This window comes from Nomascus leucogenys, chromosome 7b, assembly GCF_006542625.1.
Source record: "Nomascus leucogenys isolate Asia chromosome 7b, Asia_NLE_v1, whole genome shotgun sequence".
NCBI classification, from domain to species: Eukaryota; Metazoa; Chordata; class Mammalia; order Primates; family Hylobatidae; genus Nomascus; species Nomascus leucogenys.
This window is the reverse complement of record NC_044387.1, coordinates 8,125,532-8,139,696: the sequence shown is the minus strand read 5'-3', so window position 1 is coordinate 8,139,696 and position 14,165 is coordinate 8,125,532. Positions and strand designations below refer to the sequence as shown.

At 59.2% G+C, this 14,165-nt stretch overlaps 1 protein-coding gene across 1 annotated transcript in view; it reads right to left on the bottom strand.

Annotated features, from left to right (window-relative positions):
- Positions 1-13,436, bottom strand: part of TCF20 (transcription factor 20) — a 184,345-nt gene extending 170,909 nt beyond the window's left edge. The window contains exon 1 of the mRNA XM_030815434.1: positions 13,370-13,436. The gene's annotated coding sequence lies outside the window, so the exon portion shown is untranslated. The remainder of the gene's footprint in view (positions 1-13,369) is intronic.
- Between the last annotated feature and the right edge of the window lie 729 nt (positions 13,437-14,165).

Sequence of the window (14,165 nt, the reverse complement as noted above, 5' to 3'; positions counted from 1 at the left end):
CCAACAGGCTGAGCTTGGAGCTCTGAGGTTGTGGTCAGATGTGTGGCCTCAGCAAGTCCCTTGACAGGTCTAGGCCTTGAGCCCTGCACCCCAACAGCGGCCTGGGGGCTCTGATGGTGCAGGTGTGGAAAGCACTCTGCCAGGCACTGGGGGTGGTGCAGAACCTGCCTTGTAGTCTATGGTCACTACCCTGCGCAGCTGGGCTGTAAGCAGCCCACTTGCCTTTTACATCCTCAGAATCTGAACTTAGCCAGGAGGGGAAGGTCTGGTTCCTTCATTTGACAACTGGGGAAAGTGGGGCCAAGAGAGGGGTGTCAGACATGATGGAATGTAGTGGAAAGAGTACAGGCTTTAGAGACAGATGGATATTCCTTCATCCACTCATCCGCTCAACAAATACTAGCAAGATGCTATCACATGTCAGGTGCTCAGGACTTGCTGAAGGAACAGATGACAGGAAGGAAGAGTGAGTGAACCAACGAAAGGCACCGGGGACCAGCCATGAACTCAGCAGACACCATCCCTGCCTCCTGGAGTTTACTGTCTAGGGTGAGCAGATGCATAACAGATAACTATTACAAATGACATGGGCACTGTGAACTAGCCTGATAACATGCACCAGGAAGGCCCTGCCTGGCAGAGGAGGTGACACTCCAGCTGGGCTCTGAGGGTATTAGCCAGGCAAGAAGCTTGGGAGGTCGGAACAGCAAATGCAAAGGCCCTGAGGTAGGAAGGAGCTCAGGGCTTTTGAGAACAAAAGGTCTCTCTATGTGGCTGGAGGGTAGTGACGAGTGCAGGAGCTGGAGCAGGAGCAGCCAGGGGGAGGATCTCGGTCTCATTCCAAGGGTGATGGGAATGTAAGCAAGGGCAGCACTCTGGGTCCTACAGGGAGAGTAAGCGGAAGAGTTCAAATCCCAGTTCAGCCAATTTCTTTCTTTCTTTCTTTTTTTGAGGCGGAGTCTCGCTCTGTTGTTGCCTAGGCTGGAGTGCAGTGGAACAATCTCGGCTCGCTGCAACCTCCGCCTCCCGGGCTCAAGCAATTCTCCTGTCTCAGCCTCCCTGCTAATTTTTGCAATTTTAGTAGAGATGGGGTTTCACCATATTGGCCAGGCTGGTCTCAAACTCCTGACCTCAAATGATCCACCTGCCTCAGCCTCCCAAAGTGCTGGAATTACAGGCATGAACCACCGTGCCCCGCACAGCCAATTTCTGATAAAGCAACTGCATGGGCAAACAAGATGCTACAGGAAAGGGGCCATGCTGTGCGGCTCTGTTTCCATAAAGTGCAGAGATGGACAAGGCCAGCCTCTACTGTCAGATGCCAGGAATGGGGGCAGCTGCTGGCAGCAGGTGGGGGTTGACTGGGAGGAGCACGAGGGAGCCTCCAGGGGCACTGGGGATGTTCTAGGTCTGGATCTGGATGGAGGCTACACAGCTACCTATAGCTGTACACTTAAGAAGTGTGCACTTTTCTGTATTAAGTTATACCTCCAAGAAAAAGTAAAAACAAAAGCCTGGCTGCGTCACTCTGCCTCTCTTAATCTCTGTTTTTGCATTGGCAAAATGCAGTGGTAGGAGCTGCCCCATTGTGCAGAGGCTTTAGAGGATGGTGCACCCAGTCTGTGTGCAGTGGCAGGAGCTGCCTCGCTGTGCAGAAGCTTTAGAGGATGGTGCACCCAGGCTATGTGTAGACTGTGGCAGGAACTGCCTCACTGTGCAGACGCTTTAGAGGATGGTGCACCCAGTCTGCGTGCAGTGGCAGGAGCTGCCTCGCTGTGCAGACGCTTTAGAGGATGGTGCACCAGGGCTGTGTGTAGACAGTGGCAGGAGCTGCCTCGCTGTGCAGAAGCTTTAGAGGATGGTGCACCAGGGCTGTGCGTAGACAGTGGCAGGAGCTGCCTCGCTGTGCAGAAGCTTTAGAGGATGGTGCACCAGGACTGTGCGTAGACAGTGGCAGGAGCTGCCTCGCTGTGCAGAAGCTTTAGAGGATGGTGCACCAGGGCTGTGCGTAGACAGTGGCAGGAGCTGCCTCGCTGTGCAGAAGCTTTAGAGGATGGTGCACCAGGGCTGTGCGTAGACAGTGGCAGGGGCGCTGTGCAGGAGGGTGGGCCCGGGCTGTGCGAGAAGGGAGGGCTGGTGTGAGGGAGGATGGTGCACCAGGGCTGTGCGTAGACAGTGGCAGGAGCTGCCTCGCTGTGCAGAAGCTTTAGAGGATGGTGCACCAGGGCTGTGCGTAGACAGTGGCAGGAGCTGCCTCGCTGTGCAGAAGCTTAGAGGATGGTGCACCAGGGCTGTGTGTAGACAGTGGCAGGAGCTGCCTCGCTGTGCAGAAGCTTTAGAGGATGGTGCACCAGGGCTGTGGTAGACAGTGGCAGGAGCTGCCTCGCTGTGCAGAAGCTTTAGAGGATGGTGCACCAGGGCTGTGCGTAGACAGTGGCAGGAGCTGCTCGCTGGCAGAAGCTTAGAGGATGGTGACCAGGGGGGAGCGTGGCAGGGGGGGGGAGGGGGGCACCAGGGGGGTAGACAGTGGCAGGAGCTGCCTCGCTGTGCAGAAGCTTAGAGGATGGGCACCAGGGCTGTGGTAGACAGTGGCAGGAGCTGCCTCGCTGTGCAGAAGCTTTAGAGGATGGTGCACCAGGACTGTGCGTAGACAGTGGCAGGAGCTGCCTCGCTGTGCAGAAGCTTTAGAGGATGGTGCACCAGGGCTGTGCGTAGACAGTGGCAGGCTGTAGGCAGGATGGTGCACCAGGGCTGGCGTAGACAGTGGCAGGAGCTGCCTCGCTGTGCAGAAGCTTTAGAGGATGGTGCAGGGGGGGGGGGGGGGGGGGGGGGGGGGGGGGGGGGGGGGGGGGGGGGGGGGGGGGGGGGGGGGGGGGGGGGGGGGGGGGGGGGGGGGGGGGGGGGGGGGGGTGGTAGACAGTGGCAGGAGCTGCCTCGCTGTGCAGAAGCTTAGGGGGGCCAGGGTGGGGGGCAGGAGCTGCCTCGCTGTGCAGAAGCTTTAGAGGATGGTGCATCAGGGCTGTGCGTAGACAGTGGCAGGAGCTGCCTCGCTGTGCAGAAGCTTTAGAGGATGGTGCACCAGGGCTGTGCGTAGACAGTGGCAGGAGCTGCCTCGCTGTGCAGAAGCTTTAGAGGATGGTGCATCAGGGCTGTGTGTAGACAGTGGCAGGAGTTGCCTCGCTGTGCAGAGGCTTTAGAAGATGGTGCACCCAGGCTGTGCACAAGCCTGGCTGACAGCCACTGCACCACGAATGCAAGTCACACAGAAGCAGAAAAGCATCTGGCTTCCACCACACCTTGGCCCTCTTTGGGCCTCAGTTTCTGTAAGGAACCAGTGGTCCCCACCTGCCTCAGAGGCAAAGGGGTAAAGGTGTAAAAACCCTCATATCAGCCCCTGTGAGCCAGCCTGATAGTGGCTCGCCACAAAGTGGAGAGCAATTCAGAGACCAGAACACACAGTATGCCTACTGCTCCACGCAGTAGGTACTAAGCCTGTAATTCACTGCCTACAGCCACACACAGAGGACGGTGACAGAAGCCAGGCCTAGCCCAAGCTTCCAGGTGCCCAACCTGCTCACCCACTATGTGCCAGGCCTGGCCTAGGGCTTCCCTCCAGGAGGAGCACCGGCCCACCACGATGGCTCCTCCAGGTGCCACTGGGATACAGGACCATAGGCTCAAGCGCAGTGGGAACCCAGGCCAACGGGTGGCCCCTGCCTGGGGCTGGAGTTTAGCAGACTCCTGTGGGAACAGGCTCACAAGGTTCCAGATGAGCCACCAGATAAAGGTGAATCAACATAATGGTACCCTCAGTGTCAGAGGGGCTGCATGGCCAGGTGCCCCTCACACCATGGGCAGCTGGAAGCAGGGAGAGGCCTGATTCCCTGTCCAGAGCCTGAACATCTCACCCTCCTCCCTGGGACCTTCGGTGGCCTTGGGAAATCAGACTGGTGGCAACCTCACCAACAATTTGTAGGCTCAGCTGTCCTCACAGCCCTTTAATATCATTTTCTCATGAGTCTGCCAACAACCTAGGGACAGGGCCCGGGGTCAGAATCATCATTGGCTCCATTTCACAGAGGAGTACACTGAGGCTCTAGGAGGTTTGGTGTCCTGGGGTACTCCAATGAGGAGTCAAGAAGCAGCTAGATGGCTGGATGCCCATGGTCAGCCCACTGGGCACAGCTCAGTCCCCTGTGCCCTGTCCTCCCCATCACCTGGGGGCTGCTCCCTCAAGCAGCCAGTTCACTCAGTCAGTCAACAAACAGTGACTGTGTGCTGCAGCCACTGTTCTAGGAGGTGGAGGCAGAGCGGGGGACAGGCTGCAGGGAGGTGGTTCCGAGTCAACAACTGCTCCAGCCTTTACACACTCGGCAAATGCCAAGAATAACAGTGTGGCAGACACACTGGCGCCTGTCCTGAGCCAGGCGCTGCACTGAGATTATCACATCTAATTCTCTAAGCAGCCTCACAAGGGTGGAACAGTCATCCCCATTTTACAGATGAGGACGCTGAGGCTCACATTCAGGGCCTTGCCTGAGTGTAGTCTCACAGCCTAGTCTAAGTGGGGAAGGATCTGACCCCAGGCACGTGGGCTCCTCAGTCCTGTCCATCTGTCCCATGGGACTTTTAGTCCTTTGTGTGAGTTGTCAGAAGGGAACCTTGCTCTGGACCTCAGCAATGGATGGATCTAGCAGGGCCTCAGGATGAACCAGGACCCAAGACTCCACACCCCATCCGGTGTCTCAGGCCCTGGCTGCCTACAGTACCCAGAGCTGTACACCCCCTGGGCCCGGAGCCCAGCCTGACTTTGGTTCTGCCTACGCTCCTGGGACCTGAGCTCCACGGAGACATCCGAGACCATTCCTGCTCCCGGGGCCCTGCCCACATCAGCTCAGCCCCAGCAAAGATCCAAGTTTTGTGCTGGCCCCCACCAGGTATGAGGGGTGGGGAAACAGACAAGAAAGCAAAGAGTCCCACTTGGGATGCTCTCCCCACATACCTCCCATGGCTGGCACCTTCTCCTCCCTCTGATAAAGGCTCCCTGGCCACCCTCCCTCTATCAGCACCCCCTGCACTTCCCACTCTCTCTCTGGCACCACTCAGCTTTTCCACACAGCTCTGCCCACAGGCCAGCACCAGCCACGTTTTCACCTGTTTGCTGTCTGTCACTCCTACTCCACTGTGAGCTCCTCGAGGGTCAGGACCTGGTCGGCTTTATTCACAAACGTAGCTCTCCCCATCCCACCCCCAATCAGTACCGCATCTGGTGCATAGTAGGGCTGCAATATCCTTATTAAGTGACTACATTTGCTGAATGAATACTGACTGGCAGAGAGAATGAGAGAACACAGTGCACGCATCTGTTACCCTTGACTCCAAGCAGACAGCAGCGGGGCAGAGAGCAGGGAAGTGTCCCAGGCAGAAGGCATAGCAGGGGCAGAGGCCTGAGGGCAAGAAAGAACTGGGCTCTGGGGACCTCTAAGTGCAGCTTCTGAGTGCGGCAGAAGCACAGGACGTTAGACTAGGAAGCCAGCAGGGTGGCAAGGGGGTGACAGGGAGCCCTTCAGGGTGCCAGCTCTGGGGTGGGGGTGCCCCAGCACTCAGATCACCCCCCCAGCCCTGCCCAAACCAGCAACCAGCCTGGCCCCTAGCCCAGCTTTACCCCCGAGACCACCTGTCGTGGTCAACCCAATCTGGGGTTTGATTGGGAAATCAGACTGGTGGCAACCTCACCAACAATTTGTAGGCTCAGCTGTCCTCACAGCCCTTTAATATCATTTTATCATGAGTCTGCCAACAACCTAGGGACAGGGCCCGGGGTCTCATCACTCCTCCTCTGCCCACAGACACCAGGAATACAGTCCTGGCACCCACCCACAAGTCTGGGAGCCAACCTGCCACCATGCAGGCTGCAACCTGTGACCTTGGCCCCATTAGCGTGGCCTCCTCCAGTCAAGCAAACCAGCTGGCGCCAAAAAAACAGAGCAGCTTGGGTGAACTCCTCATTGCAGAGGATGGCATGGCTGCAGGCGGCAGGCGACATCACCTACACGCTCCAGCCAGGATCTGTGGGGGAGGGGTGGTGGTGGCAAGAACTGGGTGTGTCCAGGGCAGCAAACAGCTCTCACACCCAGGCTGGACTGACCTGGCATGGCTCAGGTAGCCAGGTTGGAAAACCCACCCCAGACAGCCTCTCTCTCTCTCCAGGCCTCAGGCTGGGCCTCAGCTCCCGCCCCCTCTCCCCTTGGATGACCTCAGCTCTGGATGCCCCCGGAGCACTCCAGCCAGAGGTCCCCTGCTCAGGCCTGCTTCAGGATCCCTTCTCCTGCATGCATCCCAGGCATCCTATCCGGGCTCTTCCCTCCCCACCTCCCCATGCCACGTGGACTCTCCCAGCTCCAGCCCCACTGCCATCTCCCTCCTTCACCTGTCTCTGCCTCCAGACTTGCTACTGAGACCCTCTAAAGGGTGCCTGCCACCTTTAGAATAAAATCCCAGGCATGTCCTGGGCCCCACTGGCCCACATGGCACAGTCTGGCCCCTAAACCCCCTCCACACACACACCTATCCACCATACTCCAGCCACAATGGCCTCCTTTCTGCCCCACACCCAGACAAACTCAGACCTGCCACAGGACCTTTGCATGGGCCCCTGACTAGTGTGCTCTTCCCCCTGACCTGCCTCACAGCTGGTACTCCTCACTCTTCAGGCCTCAACTCAAACATTTCCTCTTGAAGAGACCTCTCCAGAGGACCCTGGCCAGCGGTATCCACATGTGCACCCCACCCTGATCACCACCACACAGCACAGAACTGCTTCCCATTGCCATGTATCTTCTTCCTCGCTCACTATCTGTCTCCCCATCAGCCTGGGAGTTGCACAACACAGTGGCTGTGCATGAAGAGTCACTGCTGTGCCCTCAGGCCTGGCACACAGCACTCCACACATCTGTTCACTGAATGAGTGCGTGGACTCCCAGTCTCCATGGCGCAGTCAGATCTGACCACATCAGGGGCTCCTGGGCCCTCCAGATGCTGCTGCCTCATGTCCAAGGTCCCTGTGGTCTAGCCCTGGCTACTTCTCTAGCCCTGACACTGGGGTGCCTCCTCTCACTGATTCCCAAACCCACGCTGCCACCATGCCCTCCCTGCCCCTCCTCTTCCCCTTATCCTCTCCCTGGCACCTCCTCTGACCTGCCCAAGCCTATACCTCCTCCTCCTGCCTGTCGCTCCCCCAGTCTTCAGTACCTTCAGCTCCCATCCCTCCTTACCCTGGCATTCACAGCCTGGCATTCAGCTTCCCATCCCCCACCTCCTTGCCTGTCACTTCTGCTTACAAGCCCTGGTGCCACTGCCAATGCTTGGTGTCCCCCTCATCCTTTGCTTTTGTACCTCCAAGCCTTTGGCCCCTGCTATTCCCTCTGCCTAAGTGCTCTTCCCCCTCTTCTCAGCTGGATGAGCTCTTATTCATCCTGCAAGGCCCAACTCAAAATGTCTCCTCTTTTGTAAAATCCTGCCTGATCCTTCTCCTGCATTAGTCAGGACATTACTGGTTGCAAGAGAAAGAAACACAACTCAAAATAGCTTGAGCAAAAAAGAGAAAATGTTGGTTTATATAACTAAATATTCCAGGGGTAGTTTCAGGCATTCTGGATCTAGAGGCCCAAATTAAGTCATCTATCCATCCACATCTAGGCTCTGCCTCCTTCCATGTGATGACCTTATCCGCAATCCTCCATCCTAAATGCAGCTGCGGAAGAGGGTGGCTGGTGGCCTCACATTCACACCCTTCAGTTTCAACAATCACAGTTGAGTCCAAAGCCAGAATGGGCCTGGGAGGGGGTCTCAGGCCCTGCATACTCAACCCTGAGTCACAGTTCCAGGGAAGCCTTTGACTGGCTCAGATGGGCCACATGCCCCTTTCTCCACCAGTCACTATTGCCAGAGGGAGGGGGTACTGGGCCCCTCCTGGGTCCAGTGCTTACCCTGGGAAGTGGGGGCATGGGTCCCAGAAAGAAAACCCTCTGGGCCCAGGTCCTACTGTGTACACAAATCCCGCCTCGGTCTCCACGCGTCCCCTGAGACCCCCCACCGCCCTGGATGTTCACGGTTCTGCAGCACGAGAAATCCCCTCGCAGCTGGGTCCCCAGTGCCCGCTCCGTGACAGCCCCAGAAGAGGGCCGGAGAAACTTTTCGTCTGAATGGAGGTTGGCTGCACAGAGGAAACTACACGTGCTGGGTGTGTAATAACGGGTTAACCATCACCCCTGGCAGGCAGCAGATCTGCATTTTCACGGAGGCCTCAGGGGGACACAAAGCTTAAATGGCAGCACAGAGTTGGGAGGGGGGTGCCCAGGGGGGCCTCAGCAGAGCCCCGTCCCTCCCGGCAGCCCGGCCTGGGGGGGGCCACTAGGCCAATCCCGAAGAGCTCGCTCAGGGGCTGCGAGTGGAAGGGCTGGGAAAATAATTACCGAGGAGGCCCGGGAGGGAGGCGGGGAGGCTGGCGAGAGGCTTAATGAAACTGCTAACGCGTTAGTGATTCCTGCCTGCTCGGGAAAGGCGGAGGCAGACAGCCATGTTGCCAGCTCCTGCGACGGAGGCTGCCAGGCGGGACGGACTGGGCACGGCACGAGGCGGCAACAATAGGCACCTCTTCATCATCTGCCTCTCAACACGTGACTTTCAAAGGGCAATCTTAATATATCAAAGTCCAGATGACAGTATATTTCAACACATCTCGTATTAAATTGGGCTGGAGTCCCTTCAGATGCATTATAAATATAAAGGCTAAAATTCTGATTAAAGCCATAATCACAGAGATCTAAGGATGGGGGTGAGCAGGGTGTCTGGTCCCATTTTTCAGATAGGCGGTCATCTACATCCAGGGAGACAGGGTTGTTCCAGAAGGCATCCAGCCCTTTAAAGCCCTCCCATGAGCAGCCCCTCTCCCCCCCGACCCCTGGGTCTTTCCAGTCTCAGAAAAGCTCTGTGAGGCAGGCAGATGCCACGGCCCCCCTTAACAGGTGCCCCCAAAGAGTCTGGACCAAAGACACACAGTGAAGCCACAGGGGCAGTCGCTGCACCCAAGGCTCAGACTCCTGGCCCAGTGCTCGTCCTCACACAAGGTGGGCACTTACTGGTCACTGCAATCTACACTGTGGTTTCCAGTTTACATCTCACTGCAGCTCCAGGCAAGAAAACAGAGGCACACAGAGACTAAGTGATATATCCAAGGCCACACAGCTGGACAGATCTAGAGCCAGGACTCAGGGCTGGGGTTTCAGAATCCAAAACTACACACTTTTTCTTCAAACATTCTGCAGGGCACAGTGGGTACCTGGTACCCCCTGGCTTGTTGAAGGAGAGATCTGGGGCCATAGAGAAGCTCATAGCAACTAAACCAGCATTCTCTGGGCAGCAAACTGCAGGGAAGGCCGAGTGAGGAGTTGGGGCAGCTGGTGGAGCCAGAAATGACCACAAAAACGGCGCTCACTCTGCACCCACTCTGCATCAGCATGTGCTGGACAACTACCACCGCGGGATTCCCATTGTCCAAAGGAGGAAACTGAGGCTTGCAGAAAGAGAACCACATGCCTTAGACAGTGACCCTCAGCTAGCGAGTGGCACAGCCACAGTGAGATTCAATCATCCCAGGGCGTGGCCCTGCCCCAACTGCTGCCTATCCCAAGCCTGGGGCAGGCACTTGGCCAGCCAGGTGCTCACGGAGCCAGCCTGATGCGCAGACTCAGGCCAGAACCTCAGGTATCCAGTGGGGCCCATCTCCCTCCCACCATCCCAGGATGCATGAAAGAGTTTTAGGGTGGGAGACAAGAATGGGCCTGGGAAGGCGGCCTCAGTCCCTGCATACTCAGCAAAGCTCCCCCTGCTCCTGACCTGGTCAACAGCTGGGTCAGGGGGTCGGGGGAGTAGGCCAGAACCCCAGTGACTAGCTGGGCTCCTGCCATATCGAGACCTGGTACAAACAAGGTCTGTAAGGAAAAGACGAACCTTTCCTTACCTTTCTGCCTCACTGGCCCCCTTAGAGCCGTCCAGACATTCCCAGGCCCAAGGGAGACGCCTTTCCAGGGGCCCAGCAGCTCATGCAGGCCTGTCCCCATCTGTTCCCAGGTCTGTTTCCCCAGGGGGGCTGTCAGAGGGCAAGGTCACATTTGAACCACCTCTGTGGATACAAGACCCTTGTGCAAGAGGCTGTTCTGGATGAATGAATGAGTGAATAAATGATGGAACAAACCAATGCCACCCAACCTGCAGTCCCTTCCCGCGGTAGCCTGCACCCAGCACGATCACTGTTTCTGTCCATTGAAAGGGACCTCCACTGCATGAGACCAGCCCTGGGCCCTCAGCCATCACCAGGCAAGAAAACTGAGGCTCAGGGGGCCCAGGGCAGCACCAGGATTCAACCCCAGACAGATGGACTCAGTCTGTGCATTAGCCTCAGGATCTGCCCAGCCTTCATTTCCAAAGACAAGTACACAAGCACTCACCTGGCCCACCCCACTTCACCCCACCCTGAGGGCACAACCATGCCCATTCCTGGGACAAGGACATTCAGGTGCAGAGCAGTCGAGGGCCTAACCCAAGGTCACAGAGTCATCAGGACGCACAGCAAGGTCTCAAACTCAAATGGCTGCCTCCATCCCTCATCATCTCTTCCACACGCCAAAGCTGCCTCCTTCCCCATCAACGCAATAAAGAAGGGAAGCGGGAGGGGGAGGGGAAAGGGGAGGGGAAAGGAGAGGAGGGAAGGCCCCCCCTCCCCCTCCCGACCAGCCCGCAGCCGGCTCCTTTCTGGTCAGGGAGAAAGCCTCTAATGAAGGCCCTGCAGATGCCGTGAAGCTGGCGGTGTCAGCCTGGGAGCCCCGCGGAGCTGCGGGGCGCGCAGCTCTGCTCCCAATTAGCACACAGGTCCTCCATCAAAGCGCGCGCCGGCTGCCAGGAGCAGAGGCCGGAGGGACGGCCCTGCTAGCAGCGGGAGGAGGCCGTGGCTCTCTGGCAGGCCCTGGCCTCTGCTCCTTGCCTTTCTAGGGGGGGATGTAAACCCCCCAGTCCCCCACACTCACTCACACTCTCTCCAATCAGCCAGCTCAGGGCAGACGCCGTCACCCCGGGGGACACGCTAATGAAGATGGCCGACATTAATCTCTTCCCTCTCCCGACAGGTCAATTTATAGTTCCATGGGGAGCCCTGGCGCTCGGCCAGAGGGCCTGACATAACTCTCCCTGTTCCCCGGGAGGGCATCGGGGGTGGGCTAGATGGGGCAAAGGAGGCTGGAGACCCCCAAGACAGGACAGGGCGGGACCCTCTGCCTGAGCACCCACCATTACCATCACAGCAAATCCAGGTGGGTAAGGACCTGGGCCCCTGAACTCAAAGGCAGAGGGTCAATCCTCAGCTTCTCAATCAAGGGCATCCTGCTCACAGGCAGAAGACCCCCAAGGAAGCAGGAGGCTTCTGACATCTGCTCCTTGTCAGCCTCAAGGGGATTCGGAGAGCCCTGTAAGGGACCCTTCCGCTTCTGCCAGCCTCCCCAGTGTTCATTCCTCAAAGACCTGTGAGCTGGCCACACAGGGGCTGGCCGTGTGCTGGACCCTGGGGACACACCAACCCGGGCCCCAGCTCTCCCAGTCTGGGTCAGCGGGGTTGGGGGGCAAGATGTAAGCGTCCTACCACATTGAAAGCAATAATGGAAGGATTTGCCAAGAGCTGGGGGCACCCATGGGAAAAGGCCTTCACTTCACCCACCTGAGAAGGAGGTGGGAGTCTGGGAGGACCACAGGGAGGAGGGGATGTAGCTGGGCCTTGAGGATGAGCAGTTCAGGAGGCTGGAAGACTTGGGGGAGGGGATGTGTGGGGAAGAGACCATTTCAGGCAGGGAAGACCCAGTGTTTAGGGTGTCTAAGACCAGGGTACATCCACTTCCCTGGGGTGAGGCCAGAGAGGTGGGCAGGGGAGACCACTCAGAGGAGAGGTCCAGCCTCGAAAAGTGGCTCAGCAGGTTGGCCTACTTTAGGTTTGTGGACAGCTGAAGAGTTTGGAAGCTCAGAGCTGCATTTAAAATGACAGCTTTGGCAATGGCGTCCCAATGGACAGTCATGGATGGGGAGGAGGGGCCGGTACATCCAGGGCAGAGGGGGAATGGGGGGAGAAACGACGGAAGGGCTGACTGGATGGACAGGCAGGTAGGAAGGCCACAGGCCTGAAGTCTCTGGTGTGGATACTGGGTGGAAGTGATGCCACAGCCCTGGGGTAGGATAAAGACTAGGGCCTGATGCTAAGCTTGTGAGCTTGGGAAGGTCTTAGCAGGCCCCAAAGCCCAGGGCTGGGAGAGGCCAGGACCCAAATGTTGGCCCAGGTTCAAAATTCTGAGCAGCACTAGACTACCTCCTGGAGGTAGTTCATTGGGCAGAGGTGAAGCCAGGGCGCTGTCCCCTTGCTAGACACTAGGGGAGGAGGCAGGGGCCTGCCAAGGGCCGGGTGTGTGGCTAGGCAGCCCCACCATGCTGGACAGAGCCCTCAGGCCGGAAGCATGTGGACCAGACTGCCCCCATCTCACCCAGTTCCAGAGCCCAACCCTCCTTCGGCATTAAATTGGTGCTCCTAGAATCCCAGCTGAATGGATGACCCTTCCTCTAGGCCCTGGACCCTCCCCATTTCCTCCCCGTCCTTCAGGGCTACCTACCAGGTCTCATCTAATCCCCTAGGGCACCGTGGGGGTGTCTCCTTTTCCCTAGGCTGGACATCCAAGGCCAGGGAGCTAAGGGGCCTTGTTTAAAACCTCTCAGCTTCTAGGCGCTAGTCAGGAGGGAACCAGGGTCCAACTGACCCCGAAGCACACACTCTTAAGGAAAGGAGGAAAAAGAACAAGGCTGAAATAAAAAACGCAAGCGCTTACAGTGGCTGCATTATGGTGGTGGGACAATGGATGATTTTTTTTTCTTCTTTTCTACAATGAAATATTCATAGGCTTACTCTGTCGCTGTGAGTGTCATGGAGGGGTGAGCTCCCACTGTAGAGTCAAGCAGCCCCAGGGGCAAATTCTGGCTGGCCACTTGCTAGCCGGGGACCTTGAGCGAGCCATTTGCCCACTCTTAGCCTCCGTTTTCTCATCTGTACAATGGGGACAAACACCCCCTACTTCAGAGGAACGGTCACGGCTGGCGCACAGTAGGCGCGCAATAAGTGCCAGCCTTTGAGCATCACACCCCCGCGTCCTCGCCACCTGTCTGGCCTCCAGAGGGAACTTGAGACGCCCCCACGTGCCAGACGCGGATGCTGGGCGGGCATCGGTCCCCCGGGGCTGGCGCCCACCCCCCGCCCCCCGCCGCGCCCGCGCTGTCCCCTTACCCTGGCGGCCGGAGGGCCGGCATCGGTCCCGCAGGAGAGCCCGGGCAGCGGGGCCGGGCTCCGGAGCGCGGGGCGCGGGCGCGGGCAGGGCGCGCGGGGGCGCGGGCCGCGCGCTCCGGGCCGTGCGCCCCGCGGCCGCCGCGTCCTCGCCTCCAGCGCGGGCCCCGCGCGCCCCGGCCGGCCCGGGGGCAGGCCCTGCGCAGCGCCGCGCCGGGTGGGGGGCGGGCCTCGCGGGCCCTGGAGAGGCGCCCGGGCGGCGCGGGCTCCCGGCGGGCGCGGGCGGCGCCGCTGCGGTGGCCCCGCCGCTGAGTGGTGGGACGCGATTTACTGGCTGCAATTCCCGGCGCCCCTCGATGGCACTTAAGAGAGACCGGGAGGGAGCCGGGGAGAGCGGGCGGAGGGCGGGCGGGCGGAGGAGGGGCGGCGGGAGCCGTGCGCGCCGGCGGGGGAGGGGCGCGGGCGGGGGCGGGCGGGCGGGAGGTGGGGAGAGGCCCGGATGGAGGCGGCGGGCGGCCGCGGCGCGCCGGGCTGGGGTAGGGGGGGCCCTGCCTCCAGCCCCCGCCCACCCGCGCCCAGCCCCCCCACGCACGGCGCCGCTACTGGGGGTGAGGCCAGCCCCCACTCCACCGGCTTTCCCCACCCTACGCCTTCAGAAAACCCCCACCAGCCCCCCCCCCCGCCCACCGTCCCTCCCTCACCGACACCCCTTCTAACCGGCCTGCGTCACCCCCACCCGCATCCCCACGGCCACCAGAGATCAGAAACTCTAGGCCCACGGGCCCAATCCAGCCTGAAG